This window comes from Oncorhynchus kisutch, linkage group LG23, assembly GCF_002021735.2.
Source record: "Oncorhynchus kisutch isolate 150728-3 linkage group LG23, Okis_V2, whole genome shotgun sequence".
In the NCBI taxonomy this organism is placed as follows: Eukaryota; Metazoa; Chordata; class Actinopteri; order Salmoniformes; family Salmonidae; genus Oncorhynchus; species Oncorhynchus kisutch.
This window is the reverse complement of record NC_034196.2, coordinates 31,113,067-31,128,218: the sequence shown is the minus strand read 5'-3', so window position 1 is coordinate 31,128,218 and position 15,152 is coordinate 31,113,067. Positions and strand designations below refer to the sequence as shown.

The 15,152-nt window shown below is 45.4% G+C and overlaps 1 protein-coding gene across 2 annotated transcripts in view; it reads right to left on the bottom strand.

Moving 5' to 3' along the window:
• The window catches only part of LOC109867989 (collagen alpha-1(V) chain), a 150,969-nt gene that overhangs the window by 121,172 nt on the left and 14,645 nt on the right, over positions 1-15,152 (bottom strand). For both annotated transcript variants that reach the window (XM_031803114.1, XM_031803113.1), the window contains exon 2: positions 1,171-1,338. The gene's annotated coding sequence lies outside the window, so the exon portion shown is untranslated. The remainder of the gene's footprint in view (positions 1-1,170; positions 1,339-15,152) is intronic.

Here is a 15,152-nt window from a genome sequence, read left to right as displayed (position 1 = left end):
AGGAGACAAAGGGGGGGAGAGAGAGAGAGCGGGGAGAGAGAGAGAGAGCGGGAGAAAACGGGAGAGAGAGAGCGGGAGAGAAAGGGGGAGAAAACGGGGGAGAAACGGGAGAGAAAGGGGGGGGGAGAGAGAGAGAGGGTGTTTGGTGGTATGCTGAACTAATTGTCTTTCTTTAGAATATGTTGGCTTTGGACCTTCATACATATCAGTCACTCAACAACGACTCTGCTCCCAAACAAATATGTCAGGTTGGAGGCCAGAACTGTTCATGTAAGGCCAACGGGCATGAAACAGACAAAACCTGGCAAGTCTATAGAGTTTGGCTACATTTTAATTACTGAAGTGAATTATGGTGCATGAAGGCCTGAGAGAGGTGGCGGTAGAAGGCTGCTTGACAGCCTGGTGTGCGTGTGTGTGTGTGTGTGTGTGTGTGTGTGTGTGTGTGTGTGTGTGTGTGTGTGTGTGTGTGTGTGTGTGTGTGTGTGTGTGTGTGTGGAGTAGGAGGGTCCATAGCGGGAGGTGAGCCTGCACATTTGGCCCCACAAATTTGCAGCACTGTAAGCTGTAACTCTGAGTTCCAGATGTACGACAACGATCATGATGTAATGGCCAATAAATCAGATCCCTAGGTGGAAGGAGAGCAGAGGGGAAGGGAGGAGCCGTGTCGGCCAGGGGGTAGGTGTGGAGAGCGGAGGGGAGGAATGGGCCAGGTGGGAGGAAAAGGGACAGATCTTATGGGAGTTTTACTGCAGTCTGGGACATTCCATCCATGTCAGGACATTACACCAGTGATTTACACCAGTGTTCTATTATTGACTAGGGGCCAACGAGTTCATATGGATCAACACCCAGAGGTACGGGAGAGGCCACATGCAACCAATAGGAACAGACTTAGTAGAGGAGAGGCCACAAGTAGCCAATAGGAACATAATTAGTAGGGGAGCAGCAACACCAGTCAGGAAGAATCTTCCTGTAAAAGCTAAACGCATTAGATGATATTTGAGTAAACAAGGCAATCTGTACATTGGAGTAGAGGGAGGGATGATCTCGATCAGAAGAGATACAGTAATGTACTTGAGGAAAACATGAAAAGAAAGTAACAGGTATCATTTAAGTTCAGAGGTCAAAGGAGATCAACGAATCAGTGAACGGTCATGATCAGGTACTTACCAGGGTACAGCTGTTTGGTGGGGGCGCTGAGCTGTGCTTCTTTGGATACTCTGTAGGCTACATCGGCTCCTTTTGTTGACTTCCTATGCGCACAGAAACCTGTGGTTTTCGTAACGCCTTCAGGTAAACTGGGAAAATCTAAAATCTTCAAGAGGTCCGCTGGCTCCACTACGGAGAGAAAGAGAGAAGATAAATATTTTAGGTTCGACTCATATCAAACACACTCATTTAAAATTCAGACTCACACATCTCTCACAATCAGGGGAGACAGTCGGTATCCATTTCAAGTAACCCAATTACTCAGACAGAGTAATAGACAGAAAAAACCGATCCTCCTTTCACTGGCCCAGGGGTGTCAAACTCATTATGTCTGCTGCTTTTTGGTTTTTCTTTTCAATCAAATCTTAGACAACCAGGTGAGGGGAGTTCCTTAATAATTTGTGACCTTAATTCATCAATCAAGTACAAGGGAGGAGCGAAAACCCGCAGACACCTGACCCACCTGTGGAATGAGTTTGACACATGTGCCCTAGCCATTAGCTGGGACCTTCTTCCAGTACAATAGGTGCCCTCCAGACCCCCTCTATCTATCCATTCCCCTCTCACCCCTATTCTCTCCATCCTTTTCACTGACGAGAAGGGGGTACAGTTATAGAACCAATCTAAACTGTGAGAGTGTGCCCTACACTCTAACTAGAGATCTAGGATCAGATTAATGTGCCCACATTTCAAATCTTAACCATTAGGGGGTTATGAGGAAGTTGGATGCTATGATGAACTACTGCCATGAACAAAGTCCACCCCTCCATCCCTTTCTTCCTCCACTATACCTGCCTTCCTCTTCCTTCCCACAAACATACAATTAGCACACTCTCAGGCTGGGCCTTTGTGTTTCCTCCAGAGCACCGCAGGCGCAGGAGCAGTACGGTCGGGTCAGAACAAGGTCTGACGTTGTGGTTTGACCTCTGACTGCACGCCTGCTGGCCAAAACAACCCCAATGACCTAATGAGCCACAAACAAACAGATGTGTCTGCAGCCAGATGCTACAATGGTCTCTGCCTCAAGGATACTGCCCAGAGCATATAGTATAGCCCCAGTACTGCTCTGAGCACAGCCACACACTACAGGTCTGGAGACAGAAGAAGGGATGGACCATGTAGAGACAACATAGGGACAGGGTCTAACTGGGGCGTAGAGGGAGGCCAATACAAACGGGAGGGGGTTTGAATGTTGGAAAACAACAGCTGGAGCAATTTATGGCATGGTTTTAAGAACAAAAACAAAGACAAAAGCACACATTCTCTGGCACCCTGTTTTTGCATTTTTGTGTTCTGTTGAACCACTCCAGTTGGACTGAGAAAGGAACTCTTTAAACACACACACACAGGTAAAGCAGGAAGGATCAGGTGTCAGGTCAGCCAGGACCACACACATTTATTGAGGCTGTTCAGGGAGGAGCTTTCAATAGCTCCATCCATCTGGAGAGAAACGGGTGGAGGGATGGGAGGGAGTGGGGGAGTGAGGGAGGGAGTGCGGGCACTATTCCCACTGCCCCATTACTTCATCCATCTGGAGGACATTACAGTCTCTCACATGCAGCGCAGATCAATTCAAATAAACCATTTAACCGCTAAACAAAATGACAGATCCAAATCCACTACAGATTCACATGACCATGGATCACCATCCATCATAACTTCCACTTTACTGCTGTTGATATCAGGCAGTACGCATTGCAACACTGTCAGCTAGCTACAGAAAAATTTGAAAATGTGATTTTGATTATCTATATTCCACGCTGTGTAGTGTACAGTCTCTGATACTGAACAGATATCTCACCCAAATCAAACAGCTCACACACACCGCTCGCTATGTTCCCAGACCCACACATATACTGGATGTAAACACACCTAACAACACTCGTGCTCCCACTTGGGTAGGTCATATCATTAGAGAGATGGGGGGAGTGAACTCTCTCATATGGGTGTGTGTAGACCATTAAGAGGAAAATACATGGGATTGGAGTCAGATGAAAGAATGTGAACTATGTAGAGATTCATTCGCCAACTCCTCTCTCTTTTTTCCTGTATTTTTCTGTCTCTCTTTCTCTCCCTCCCTCATTATCCGGAGCCTTCCCTTGCTTCCTCTATGAGCTGGCCCTCTCCTCTCTTCCTGTCTTCAATCGGAAGACTCTTATTATCTAACTACATAATTGTCTTTCCATCCAAATGTGAGCAGCAGCTGAACCCAACACATTATCCCAATGCTATGGGGGACATATTTGACAGACGCACCAGATGACTTTGTCATATCTGGGGGAAGGTGCAGTAATTTCCACCAGCGCCCACCCATCACCTACCCCCTACCCCTCCCTGCCCACCCTCTCTCTAAGACATTCCAGTATGAGAATGAGGCATCCCTGCAACAACAACATACCACAGAATGTCAGAGCCTCTTGAAGTAGTTGCATGGCCTAAACAAAGTCACTGATTTGTCCCTCATCATCAGCTCATAATGGAGTGAGTGATACAATGTACCCAGCAGCTAGAGAATGACTTTCACTGGCCAGATTGACTGACTGAATTTAGATAGCTTGTCCTATAGATCTCTACTAGGGTTGGACAGTTCCCACTGTCAAAATCAAGTGAAACAAACTTAAATCAACACTAGCCGACTACTTAAAATGGGAAAACATCTTAAAACTAAACTGAAGGAAAACTGTAAAACAAATAGTGATTATTATTGCAGGTATTTCAAGAGGAGTCAACTTTCTCTTTATCGACAATACCTCTGTAATCCTGTCCACATGAGTCCCCAGAGGACAGACTGTATCTACAACAATAGGATCCTCAGTATATGAATAAACCTGCTGACTCTCCTTTCTCTAGTGCCATTGGGAAAGCTGCCTGGCATTCCCATCCTGCTCCCAGTCACTCCCATACCACCACAATGTTAATCCTCAACCTGACAACAGGTCCTGTATGGCTCAGTTGGTAGAGTGTGGTGCTGGCAACGTCAGGATTGTGGGTTTGATTCCCAGAGCCACCCACGCATGACTGTAAGTCGCTTTGGATAAAAGCATCTGCTAAATGGTATACATTGTGAACAGCCCAGAGTCTGTTGGTCTCCTGGGAAACCCAGACACAAGGCCTATGGGATACTGGAGGCCTATAAGGGTGGAGGTAGAGAGGAATGAAACCACACCACAGCCACCACAGAAGAAGAACATTGACTGACTTAGGACCACGAGGCCCCAGCCACTGGGCACCACGTCAAGACATGCACACACAGGTGTGTGGACACACACATTCATTCACATATTTTACACACGGCTCATGCACGCACACACAAACATACTGTACATGCATAAAACATGAAGCAAAGAGTATGAAGTTCTTTAATACATAGAAAAAGACACATACACACTCCTAGGCTTTCCTCCTTCAATCTAATGTAACCCCCACCTGGATCAATATATTCAGGGCCTCTCTCTCTCTCTCCTGATTATACAGTGGCTGAACACAGTGACCTCTGTCTATGAAGTCAACCCTCAAGTCTAACTGATGGGAACTAAAATTACAGTCTGAAAACACCCAAACCCACTGAGGTCTCATAGTAACAACAGGCTTAGCTTGGGACCTTGTGTAGGAGGAACGTGGCAGACTGCATCAAATCACTTAGGGCCTTGTGGTAGGAAGAACGTGGCAGATTACATCAAATCGCTTAGGACCTTATGTAGGAGGAACGTGGCAGACTACATCAAATCACTTAGGGCCTTGTGGTAGGAAGAACGTGGCAGATTACATCAAATCACTTAGGACCTTGAGCAGGAGGAACGTGGCAGACTACATCAAATCACTTAGGACCTTGTGCAGGAGGAACGTGGCAGACTACATCAAATCACTTAGGACCTTGTGTAGGAGGAACGTGGCAGACTACATCAAATCACTTAGGACCTTGTGTAGGAGGAACGTGGCAGACTACATCAAATCACTTAGGACCTTGTGTAGGAGGAACGTGGCAGACTACATCAAATCACTTAGGGCCTTGTGGTAGGAAGAACGTGGCAGATTACATCAAATCACTTAGGACCTTGTGTAGGAAGAACGTGGCAGATTACATCAAATCACTTAGGGCCTTGTGGTAGGAAGAACGTGGCAGACTACATCAAATCACTTAGGGCCTTGTGGTAGGAAGAACGTGGCAGACTACATCAAATCACTTAGGGCCTTGTGGTAAGAAGAACGTGGCAGACTACATCAAATCACTTAGGGCCCTGTGGTAGGAAGAACGTGGCAGACTACATCAAATCACTTAGGGCCCTGTGGTAGGAAGAACGTGGCAGACTACATCAAATCACTTAGGGCCTTGTGGTAGGAAGAACGTGGCAGACTACATCAAATCACTTAGGGCCTTGTGGTAGGAAGAACGTGGCAGACTACATCAAATCACTTAGGGCCTTGTGGTAGGAAGAACGTGGCAGATTACATCAAATCACTTAGGGCCTTGTGGTAAGAAGAACGTGGCAGATTGCATTATTACTCACTGAGTTACAGTATGATCGCTATAGGTTAATCAAGCCAACGTTATGCAAGTATTTTAAAGTAATTAGTGGCTGGTGAATGTCTTATGTCTCAGATTGCTATTCTAGCGACCAGCCATATCCTCTATTCTAGCGACCAGCCATATCCTCCATTCTAGCGACCAGCCATATCCTCCATTCTAGCGACCAGCCATATCCTCCATTCTAGCGACCAGCAATATCCTCTATTCTAGCGACCGGCCATATCCTCTATTCTAGCGACCGGCCATATCCTCTATTCTAGCGACCAGCCATATCCTCTATTCTAGCGACCAGCCATATCCTCTATTCTAGCGACCAGCCATATCCTCTATTCTAGCGACCAGCCATATCCTCTATTCTAGCGACCAGCTATATCCTCCATTCTAGCGACCAGCCATATCCTCCATTCTAGCGACTACAACTTCATAGGGGTGTCTATAGTCGCTAATTACAAGATACCCCATCCATAAATAACCTATATACGTAATAAAAGTCCTGTCCAACTCCACTCTGCAGTTACAGAAGCCAATCTCAATTACATATTCTTTGCGTTCCTCACCTCCTTTTTAAAATCCATTGGAGGAAAAAGCCAGAGGTCCCTCCCCAATGGGTTTGGAGAGGAGAGAGGACGCTAGTATGTCAATAAAATTATTCCCATGTGATATCTGACCCCGTTGACTGAGAAGCACGTGTCTGTTTATTTGGGCTTAGCTAGGCAGGGTCGGGATGAAAGGGTTGTTGGCTTTCACTTCACTCTAATGTAAAGATGTCTACTCTACCACAATAACTACAATGAGCAAACAGCTAGTACAAGCTAACATTAGAAACTGGCAAATTAGCTGCAATTAGCTAACAGCTAAAGTTAGCTAGCAGCTCTATACTTAGCAAACAGCCACAACAGATGACACTGACAGCTGCAATTAGCTAACAGCTAAAGTTAGCTAACAGCTCTATACTTAGCAAACAGCCACAACAGATGACACTGACAGCAGCTGCAGTTAGCTAACAGCTAAAGTTAGCTAACAGCCCTATACTTAGCAAACAGCTAAAGTTAGCTAACAGCCCTATACTTAGCAAACAGCTAAAGTTAGCTAACAGCTCTATACTTAGCAAACAGCCACAACAGATGACACTGACAGCAGCTGCAGTTAGCTAACAGCTAAAGTTAGCTAACAGCCCTATACTTAGCAAACAGCTAAAGTTAGCTAACAGCCCTATACTTAGCAAACAGCTAAAGTTAGCTAACAGCTCTATACTTAGCAAACAGCTAAAGTTAGCTAACAGCTCTATACTTAGCAAACAGCTAAAGTTAGTTAACAGCTCTATACTTAGCAAACAGCTAAAGTTAGCTAACAGCTCTATACTTTGCAAACAGCCACAACAGATGACACTGAGAGCTGCAATTAGCTGATGACTGCAATTACAGTGGGGCAAAAAAGTATTTAGTCAGCCACCAATTGTGCAAGTTCTGCCACTTAAAAAGATGGGAGGCCTGTAATTGTCATCATCATCACTTCAACTATGACAGACAAAATGAGAAGAAAAAAATCCAGAAAATCACATTGTAGGATTTTTTATTTATTTATTTTAAAATTATGGTGGAAAATAAGTATTTGGTCAATAACAAAAGTTTATCTCAATACTTTGTTATATACCCTTTGTTGGCAATGACAGAGGTCAAAAGGTTTTCTGTAAGTCTTCACAAGGTTCACACACACTGTTGCTGGTATTTTGGCCCATTCCTCCATGCCGATCTCCTCTAGAACAGTGATGTTTTGAAAACAGCCCCAAGGCTTGATGTTTCCACCCCCATGCTTCACAGTAGGTATGGTGTTCTTTGGATGCAACTCAGCATTCTTTGTCCTCCAAACACGACGAGTTGAGTTTTTACCAAAAAGTTATATTTTGGTTTCATCTGACCATATGACATTCTCCCAATCTTCTTCTGGATCATCCAAATGCTCTCTAGCAAACTTCAGACGGGCCTGGACATGTACTGGCTTAAGCAGGGGGACACGTCTGGCACTGCAGGATTTGAGTCCCTGGCGGCGTAGTGTGTTACTGATGGTAGGCTTTGTTACTTTGGTCCCAGCTCTCTGTAGGTCATTCACTAGGTCCCCCCATATGGTTCTGGGATTTTTGCTCACCATTCTTGTGATCATTTTGACCCCACGGTGTGAGATCTTGCGTGGAGCCCCAGATCGAGGGAGATTATCAGTGGTCTTGTATGTCTTCCATTTCCTAATAATTGCTCCCACAGTTGATTTCTTCAAGCCAAGCTGCTTACCTATTGCAGATTCAGTCTTCCCAGCCCGGTGCAGGTCTACAATTTTGTTTCTGGTGTTCTTTGACAGCTCTTTGGTCTTGGCCATAGTGGAGTTTGGAGTGTGACTGTTTGAGGTTGTGGACAGGTGTCTTTTATACTGATAACAAGTTCAAACAGGTGCCATTAATACAGGTAATGAGTGGAGGACAGAGGACCCTCTCAGAGAAGAAGTTACAGGTCTGTGAGAGCCAGAAATCTTGCTTGTTTGTAGGTGACCAAATACTTATTTTCCACAATAATTAGCAAATAAATTCATTTGAAATCCTACAATGTGATTTTCTGGATTTTTTTCTCTCATTTTGTCTGTCATAGTTGAAGTGTACCTATGATGAAAATTACAGGCTTCTCTCATCTTTATAAGTGGGATAACTTGCACAATTGGTGGCTGACTAAATACTTTTTTGCCCCACTGTATGTTAGAAAACAGTGTGAATGGCTTCATTGGAGAGACCAACTAGCCATAGGACTACCTCAGTAGTAGCACTGTGGGTTTGATCTGCTAAATGGCATATATTATTTGTTATTATTCTTATTATAATTATGATAATATTATATTATTATATTATATTATTATTATATTATATTATAAGCGATTCAATAATACATAATCTAAATCGGAAATGACACCCTATTCCCTATAAAGATCAGCAGCTTTTGGTGTGGAAACATCAGGATACCCTCTCTCTTTCCCTTCCGCCATAGTCTCCCTTTTCCTCTACCTCTACCCATCCATCCACTCCTTTCACAGATCTCATCTGGTCTTTTCCTCTACCTCTACCCATCCACCCACTCCTTTCACAGATCTCATCTGGTCTTTTCCTCTACCTCTACCCATCCATCCACTCCTTTCACAGATCTCATCTGGTCTTTTCCTCTACCTCTACCCATCCATCCACTCCTTTCACAGATCTCATCTGGTCTTTTCCTCTACCTCTATCCATCCATCCACTCCTTTCACAGATCTCATCTGGTCTTTTCCTCTACCTCTACCCATCCATCCACTCCTTTCACAGATCTCATCTGGTCTTTTCTCACTTTATTCTCCTTCTTGGCAGATAGGAAAATCTGTTGTTTGTCTACTGTGTTCACGGTATTCTCATCAGTACAAGGTGGCAAACAGGAGGGGGTGTCCTACCCCCTATCCCTACTGCACCCTAAACTAACCCCTCAGCTTGCAGCAGTAAGTCACCCAGGGGGCATGGACAGGGAGAGTGGCAATAAGCTTCTTACTGGACAGGAGGGAGAGGGAAGGGGGGTGACATACTGTAACATCTCCCCTCTGTACAGATAGTATACACCCTTAAGCTTAGCCTTTATGGCAAGTTTTTTCTATAAGCTGTCCTGTATATATTTGCGCATGTTTCTGTCTGTAGATGTGTGTTTAGCCCAATTCAACAGCAGTTTGGTAAAAACACACACCTCCAAACCCCAGTCACACTTCCCTCACCTCCCTCCGACCCTCCTGAGGTGGCAGTTAACCACATCCTAGCCCACAGGTATGGCTCTCAATCCCACCTTACTAAGATGAAGTGTTTGTCTAATTAGCATGGCAGCTCCCTTTGGGGGAACTACAACTTAGGAACAGGATGAACTGACTGAAGCTAGGGCCAGAGCTATTCCCTGGGTAAACACAGGCAGACCACACCTCAGAACTCCCAGAGAAGACTGAGAGAGGTGCTGTCTGTGTGAGACTGACTGCTACTGGGACATTTACTATACAGCAAAAGCATTCTATACAGTTCTCATTCTTCAATATTTAATAATCAAATGAAATTCTCTTCCCCTCTCCCCCTCTCTTCCCCTCTCTCTCTTTCTCATCGCCCGTACTTGGCACACTGTGGAGCAGAGCCCCATCACAGGCACACATCCTTCTCTGTGCCAGTGCTTAATGACATATTGGGGCCAACACAGCTACAGAACCTTGGGTGCGGAATGGCTCTGCAACGTTGAAACCGACCACAGGGGCATAGCTACAGTAGCACAGCACATAGTGCAGCCTAAAACAGAGAACAGCAGGGAGAAGATGCAACTGACACAGAATAATAACTACAACCCTGAAGTCACCCACACACACCTGGATGTAACTGCCCTATGGGCCCTGGTGAAAAGTAGAGCACTATGTAAGATTTTTCAGGGAGTGCTACAACGCCCTCAGAACCCCTACTTCCCGTGGCTATGCTCTCCCCTCTTCCCCTCTTGCCCTCTCCATTTCTCCTCTCCCTTCTCCGCCTCTCCCCTGTCCTTTTTCTGTCTTCAGGACCAATAGGCTGATATTGGTGCTAAATGTCCATCTACTCACACTCTCCTGTTAGTCTTTATGGTACTGTATAAGTAGTGTGTGTGAAGAGACCTTCATTGTTGGCTTTTTTTTATAGATCTGTTTTGCCAGACAGGCTGGCTTTGGGAGGTACTGTAGCAGCACTGTAAAGGATAATGAACTCATAAAATATTTCGTAAGTGAAAATGTATTAACATGAGATTAAAAAGCTTTACATTTCTTCACACTGTTCCTGGAGAACATTCGCAATGGGGATGACTTGATGTGGTTGCCAACCCTTCTTTCACTCCCCCCCTCCCTCCCCCACTGGGCATACACTGATTGAATAAACGTTGCTATGAAGTTGAACCAACGTGGAATAGACGTTGTTGTCTTTCTCTCTGAGCAGTAGCTCCAGCGGCAGATTTAGAATCCTGATTTGGGCTGGGTGCCAAGACAGTCGCAGACCCCCTCGTCTCACGCAGTCTCGACACACACACACACATATCCACCCCCCCCATACACAAACACCAAAGACCATTCAGTGACTGTTGTCCATTCAGTGTGACGCGTCTCATTCCTTGCTGGTGGCAGGCAGGGCAGGCAACAGGCCCAGTGAAGCAGGGGGAGCTTTTTACAGAGCAGGAACCAGGATTAACATTCTTCCCTTTTGCACTGTCTGAATCCCAAATGGCACCCTATTCCCTACATAATGCACTACTTTTGACCAGAGCCCTATAAATCCTGGTCAAAAGTAGTGCACTAAAAAGGCAATAGGGTGCCATTTGGGATGTAACCAGTGTTTCTTCCCTCCCTCCTCCTGTAGGCTGAGGCCAGGCTGGTTGTGTTCTCCTGGCACTAAGGCACATGCTTGACCTGGCGCTGAGGACAAAGAGCAATTAGCAGCAGCGTGGAGTCTGTCTCTGTGGCCGACCCTCTGTCCACCCGCCTGTCTGTCCGACTGTCTGTCAGCCCGTCGCCAAGAGTACAGGGCAGCGAAAACAACCAGGGCAGAGTGGGAAGCAGAACTTCCCCCTCCTACAGCGCAGCATCCCAGATGGGGGGAGGGAGGGTGTGGGGTCTTTTAACTCTTATCCCAACTTGGATGGATGCCAGAAGTGACGTGTACAGTAGATGTCAAATCTGAGCATTATAAAGGAAAGGGCTGTGATATTTTGGCTAATGTTCAATTAACCCCTTAGATCAAAATACAGACACACACACAGACATGCAAAAACACACATATGTGCAAATACACACACATGCCCTCAGTCCCCCTCCAAACTGACAGGTAGCCATCAGCGTTGACCTGAGGGTGTTGGTTTTGTAATCATATGACTCGCCTCTAAGATTAGCCTACGGTCATTACGTACACTACATTACACCACACTACATAGACACACTGACAGGACACACACACTCACAACACACACGCACGCATGCACACACACACACACACACACACACACACACACACACACACACACACACACACACACACACACACACACACACACACACACACACACACTAATGTCAGCAATAATAAACCCATTGTGCATCACAGCAGTCTGCCTGATTTACTGACCATTTGCTTACAACTGAAACGATCCCTGTTCCGAAAAAGTGCTACCCCTCCCTCCCTGCCTCCCTACCTCCCTCTCTGTCTGTTTCTCCCTCTCTCTTTCTCTCTCTCCCTCTCTCTTTCAGAGAGGAGAGAGATTGGCTCAGTTGTTTCCATAGCTCTCATTTCTCTGGTCTTGACCAGGCCGTTGTGAGCGTCGTGCCAGTCACAAGACGACACACACAGTCAGACAGACAAGAGTTCCTGGAGAATAACTTCAGCTAGCTTGCAATCGCACTCTGAATAACAGGAAACACCAGACAAGACAAAGAACACATGGAATTCAGTCAGTTACACCCACACACACACAAAACTGTGTGCTCACACCGAGACAAAAACATACTCTTATTCACATACACGTATGGCTCGCACACATGACACTGAATGTGGATCTAGCGCTCATCTGCTGATCGTTCAGCGCGCTGTTTTAAGCTTACCGTATGCTTTCCAGTCGTAACAGTTTGTGCATATATCATTACAACAATTTTGTGACGTTTTGGTCTTGGGGAGTTTTTTTTTCTGCTGTTCGTGCACACCAGGTTTGGTAGAGGAAGTCCTGCCCCTTCGTCTGTGATTGGTCCTACTCCTAGTAGGAGCGGGAACATGAAGTGTTGGTTGTCATTCAACGAGAGACTTTTCCTTTTCATGCACATTTTTCCACTTGAGAAATACTGCACAAGACATCTTAGCTAGATGTCAAATTTTCACGACTAAGACCTCTGCAAAAACGTGATGACTGATTTGTTGATGTATATATTTTGAGGGAGTGTTTATGGTTATATTATTGCTATAGTGGCTCAAGAGGGACAAACGGTAATATTGCAGCTTTTTTCCCCGCTTTTCCAAGCAATGGTCTTTAGGGAGTTTGAGAGCACAGCCTTGACAAGTTCTGCTAGTGTAACAGTGTAAAAAACAGCAGCTTTATCACTTCACACTCATCTAACGATGAGATAGACAAACAGATAGACACACTCATCTAACGTCAAACAGGTAGACACACTCATCTAACGTCAAACAGGGAGACACACTCATCTAACGTCAAACAGGTAGACACACTCATCTAACGACAAACAGATAGACACACTCATCTAACGTCAAACAGGTAGACACACTCATCTAACGTCAAACAGGGAGACACACTCATCTAACGACAAACAGGTAGACACACTCATCTAACGTCAAACAGGTAGACACACTCATCTAACGACAAACAGGTAGACACACTCATCTAACGTCAAACAGGGAGACACACTCATCTAACGACAAACAGGTAGACACACTCATCTAACGACAAACAGGGAGACACACTCATCTAACGTCAAACAGGGAGACACACTCATCTAACGTCAAACAGGTAGACACACTCATCTAACGTCAAACAGGGAGACACACTCATCTAACGACAAACAGGGAGACACACTCATCTAACGACAAACAGGTAGACACACTCATCTAACGACAAACAGGTAGACACACTCATCTAACGACAAACAGGGAGACACACTCATCTAACGTCAAACAGGGAGACACACTCATCTAACGTCAAACAGGGAGACACACTCATCTAACGACAAACAGGGAGACACACTCATCTAACGACAAACAGGTAGACACACTCATCTAACGACAAACAGGGAGACACACTCATCTAACGTCAAACAGGGAGACACACTCATCTAACGTCAAACAGGGAGACACACTCATCTAACGACAAACAGGGAGACACACTCATCTAACGTCAAACAGGGAGACACACTCATCTAACGTCAAACAGGTAGACACACTCATCTAACGTCAAACAGGGAGACACACTCATCTAACGTCAAACAGGGAGACACACTCATCTAACGACAAACAGGGAGACACACTCATCTAACGACAAACAGGTAGACACACTCATCTAACGACAAACAGGTAGACACACTCATCTAACGACAAACAGGGAGACACACTCATCTAACGTCAAACAGGGAGACACACTCATCTAACGACAAACAGGGAGACACACTCATCTAACGACAAACAGGTAGACACACTCATCTAACGACAAACAGGGAGACACACTCATCTAACGTCAAACAGGGAGACACACTCATCTAACGTCAAACAGGGAGACACACTCATCTAACGACAAACAGGGAGACACACTCATCTAACGTCAAACAGGGAGACACACTCATCTAACGTCAAACAGGTAGACACACTCATCTAACGTCAAACAGGGAGACACACTCATCTAACGTCAAACAGGGAGACACACTCATCTAACGTCAAACAGGGAGACACACTCATCTAACGTCAAACAGGGAGACACACTCATCTAACGTCAAACAGGTAGACACACTCATCTAACGACAAACAGGTAGACACACTCATCTAACGTCAAACAGGGAGACACACTCATCTAACGTCAAACAGGGAGACACACTCATCTAACGACAAACAGGTAGACACACTCATCTAACGTCAAACAGGTAGACACACTCATCTAACGTCAAACAGGGAGACACACTCATCTAACGTCAAACAGGGAGACACACTCATCTAACGTCAAACAGGGAGACACACTCATCTAACGACAAACAGGTAGACACACTCATCTAACGTCAAACAGGGAGACACACTCATCTAACGTCAAACAGGGAGACACACTCATCTAACGTCAAACAGGGAGACACACTCATCTAACGACAAACAGGTAGACACACTCATCTAACGTCAAACAGGGAGACACACTCATCTAACGACAAACAGGGAGACACACTCATCTAACGTCAAACAGGTAGACACACTCATCTAACGTCAAACAGGGAGACACACTCATCTAACGTCAAACAGGGAGACACACTCATCTAACGTCAAACAGGGAGACACACTCATCTAACGTCAAACAGGGAGACACACTCATCTAACGTCAAACAGGGAGACACACTCATCTAACGTCAAACAGGGAGACACACTCATCTAACGTCAAACAGGGAGACACACTCATCTAACGTCAAACAGGGAGACACACTCATCTAACGACAAACAGGTAGACACACTCATCTAACGACAAACAGGGAGACACACTCATCTAACGTCAAACAGGGAGACACACTCATCTAACGTCAAACAGGGAGACACACTCATCTAACGTCAAACAGGGAGACACACTCATCTAACGTCAAACAGGGAGACACACTCATCTAACGTCAAACAGGGAGACAC